The sequence below is a fragment of the Gymnoscopelus braueri genome (assembly GCF_963280865.1).
Source record: "Gymnoscopelus braueri genome assembly, chromosome: 2".
In the NCBI taxonomy this organism is placed as follows: domain Eukaryota; kingdom Metazoa; phylum Chordata; class Actinopteri; order Myctophiformes; family Myctophidae; genus Gymnoscopelus; species Gymnoscopelus braueri.
The window spans coordinates 52,326,362-52,330,787 of NC_137604.1; positions in this window are offsets into that span (position 1 = coordinate 52,326,362).

Here is a 4,426-nt window from a genome sequence, read left to right on the forward strand (position 1 = left end):
TACCGAATCCAGTTTTATTTAAATTCATCTGATGCTCTTCCAGGTTGATTTACAGTGACTCAATGTAAATCACTCGATGAGGAAACCACAAGTGATGTACTCTAAAAGGCTGAAATTATACTTTGTGGAATGGCAATGGAGTACTTTCAGTAGAAGTTCAAAATACGTGTCAACAAACAGACAAGTCAGACAAATGTCCTTGTGCCTCAGAATGTTTCTGTGGGCCTATCATGGAGAGGTAGGTGCTGATGTGAAGACATGAGATTCAAATAGCAGTTGGAAGACAAGATAATGAGGTGCTGGTAGACTTGTTTAGTTGAACCTCAGCATCATCAGAAATTCTAGATGAAGAATTCTTGATGAAGTAAATATGGAGAAGTGGGAGCAAGAGCAATGTGTCTAGAAAATCTGTATTTGGTTCAATACACATTATTAGGCTGCGTCTTTCCCATTCAGCTGACATCTCAAAGAATCTCAGGGTGCACATAAAACAAAAATAATATCAGCAGCCACTGAACCACACTAGATATCTGCTGCACTGGCTCAAAGCCACTGATCATTTCTAGCCACTGATGATCTCTATCTGCCAGCGACGTGAACTGAACTCTTGTAAATGATTGATCCCCAACATGTATGGATGAATAGAGAGATGGATTTAGATTGTGTTAATCCCTTGGATCAAAAAAGCAAATCATTAGTAATGTCTCTTTGTAACTGTGTTCAACTTTAAGAAAAGTTTTTCATTACTAATTTATTCCTTTCTTCAACTTTAAGACAAGTTTTCATTGTGGCCTTGTAAGGATGCAGAGAGATTTCAATCAAAATTGTTCAATCGCAGAGAAAAGTTCCATCCACCATAATTGTCTTCACACACCCCAGGCATTAATACGGCTGAAACAAGTCATTGCTTCAGTCTCAGGTCAATCATAACCCCCATCTGTGAACTCCTCACCTAATTTTCAGGGCTGGTGTACACACCCAGATGGAATAAAAATGGAAATAGAAATAGTCTTTGAAGCAGAACCCAGGATCGATGAATGGTTTTTATGAACATCAGTGGGGCATTTCAAGGTTGCATACTGCCAGTTTATTAAAGTATCAAATCAACCTTCACACCATCTCTCACATTCATTGTTTTGCGTATGCTCCATTGCTGCTGTTTTGAAATGTGTCTCTCTCCCCACTTTAATTAAATCAAACAAATAGCAATTTCAAACCATGTCCACTTGTGAATTTATTGGCTTATCCACCTGCGATTGGCACATAATTAAATCTGCAGTGGATGGCGTGAATAAGCCAGATACAAGTCAAAATATTTCAGCCCTTATGTTCCCTCAAGTGTGACAAAAAGAGATTTTATTATATCTGTTTTAAGGGCAGCGATAGCCCTCAGATTGATTCAGTGTGTATCAACTCAATCCAACTCTTGTCAAGCCTGGATTACACTGTCAGCAATTTCCATGTCCTCACTTAACTTGAAGCACTCCCCCATATGCCCACATCCAACTTAAAGGGATAGTTCACCCAAAAAATTACTTTTTTTCCTATCGATTACTCACCCCATGGAGACTTGAATTCCTCGATATTTTTTTAGTTTTTGTCGCATTCCTAAGCCAATAATTTGGCAACGGTTCCGGTAGGAGACACAAAGCAGACTCTTTGTCTCTCCTACCAGAACCGCTGCCGGTCATCAAATTATTGGTTTGGTTGGTTTGTATATGTATATTGTTTGAAAATAGCAGATCTACAGGCTCACAACGCGCTGTGAACGTGTACAGTGTAGATCGGCTACAAATAGCCTAGGTATAATATAGGGCTAAAGTGGTTCATGTATGTTTTATAACGTAATAATTTATATCTGCAAAGTAACTAGTAACTAAAGTTTTCAAATAATTGTAGTGGAGTAAAAATAAAATATTTGCGTCCGAGATGTAATGGAGTAGAAGTAAGTTACTTTACATCACTGGTGGTTCTTAACCTCTACAACATTACATCCAGACATGTTTAATATTCAAACCCACAGCAATGTGTTATTATGCATGTAGTCGACCTGCAGGCTATTTTGGTTCTTGCATTCCTGAACCCTGAGTACATGCTTTGCATAATTATGTGAGCATGTACAGTAGCTGCATGTCATGTGCATGTCACTGTGTGTGTGCAGTGGTGGAAAAGTACTCAAATGTAAAAGTATCAATACTGCAATGTAGAAGTACTACGTTACAAGTAAAAGTCCAGAATTAAAAATGTACTTGAGTAAAAGTATTGGTATCAAAATGTACTTAAAGTACCAAAAGTAAAAGTAGTAAAATGTTTGAAAATAGCAGATCTACAAGCTCACAACGCGTCGCATAGCGACGCGTTGTGAGCTTGTAGATCTATTTTCAAATATTCTAGGTATAAAATGAGGCTAAAGTGGTTACCGTAATGTATGTTTTATAATGTAATAATTTATATCTGCAAAGTAACTAGTAACTCAAGTTTTCAAATAATTGTAGTGGAGTAAAAGTACAATATTTGCCTCTAAGATGTAGTGGAGTAGAAGTAAAAGACAATTGGAAATACTCCAGTAAAGTAAAAGTACCTCAAAATTGTACTTAAGTACAGTACTTGAGTAAATGTGCACCACTGTGTGTGTGCCTGTGCACTTAAAACTATAAGGGCATACACCTGCCTGCTCATGCACCCACACCCCCCTGGCCCTTGGTCATTGCTCATTACTAAGCATGATATTCACGTTTTGGCTTTGGCATCGCTTGTTTTTATCTCTGCATGCACACTAGCGGTTTCTGGAGGCCTTTGGCCTGGTGGCAGCAAAGATAAAGTTCACGCCATTATTCAGAAAAAACACCAATTAGGTGGCAGACAGCAGTGCCGGTGGCTAAGAGGAGATGAAGAAAAAACACTCTCTGCTGTGTTAGCCAGAACAAAATCGAAGAGATTTTTCAACTCCTACGCTGGAACAGAATTGTGTTGTTGAAAATTGCAGCAATAGGCTACAACTCAGTACTAGAAATGTAGCATGGTCATGAATTATCTACCGTCCAAGTAGAATGTAGCAGGTTAATGGAATGTGTCCATGTGAAAGTGCTCACATGGAAATAGGTAATTTTGGTAAATTGTGTCTTTATAATATCTCACCTCTATCCAAAGCTTACATTAGTCCATACACACCGACGGGACGGTGTGTTTGGCACCAACCTGCTCATTAGATGTTCAGTAGGGTTAGCACTTAGCAGTTAAGGGTTCAGTGTCTCGCTCGAGGGCATTTTGACTCGGTGCCAAGAGGAGCCGGAGATCGAGCTGCTCCAAGCTAGTAGCCTGAGAGGGCATGGAGAGGTGGCGAAGAATGTCTCACTGTGAGAAAGAAATATATCAACCTTCAAGCCATGTCTTGGCTTTCCTTCGTGTCACATCATGTATACTATTGACCTAGTAGCCAGAACTGTTAGATACACATGTACTTCTGGGTGTTCTAAACTTGCTTTGTGCTTGCTGCTTAGCATTTTTATCTCATTCGGTAAAAAGTGGGGGCATGCCAGTTTTACTCCATGCATAACAGGAAATCGGGTTTCACTTCCCTTATGCAAATTATCAGTCCGCTCCATCCAGGTGCCCTGTGTTTACATTTAATCCAATACGTTTTGGGGGATTTTAGTGGTGACAGATCCTCAATGCATATTGCAGGACCTGTCTTGAGAGACAGGTAATCAACGGCACAGATGGACCGATTTGATGTGAAACTTTGCCCGCACACTCCCAGTAGGCCAGACCAGGGAGATCTGCATGCAATCTGAAAGTCTATAAAACTATGGTTTAACACAAGCTGTGATATCTTGTAATCAAAATCACATCTGACTTCTCAAATGTCCAATCATAGACAATAGGGTAGAGACATCTTCAAACATGAAGCACCCGTATGAACACCCCCCAAGTTCAGTGATGTAGTGTTATATAGATATATATATAAATCTCTTTTAGGGTAATTCACCCCATATGTATTTACTTTGTCTCTGTCATAGTTGCATTCATCCACCTGACCTATCCATATACTTATATATTCCACCAACCTACTGTCTTGTCTCCACTTCTGACTTAATCAATCGATCCATCATCTGGGTCGCACCAGCGAAATGAGCTTGACACTTTATAATAATTTTTGGCATTTCTTCTTTGTTTAAATAGGGCAATAACAGAGAGACAGGAAAGGTGGGAGAGAGAGTGGATGACATATAGTAAAGCGCCTCAGTCAAGGCCTTTTTTGGTGTTATCCTTTTAGACCAAGTGTTTGACCGTACTCGTGCTGTTTTGCATTTTTCTCTAATAAAATATTCAATCGATCAATCAGGTCGGATTCCAACCGGAGAAGGACTAATAGCCTTATTCATGTGGTATGTGCTCTTACTCCGTGAGCTCTTCATCTGGTAAA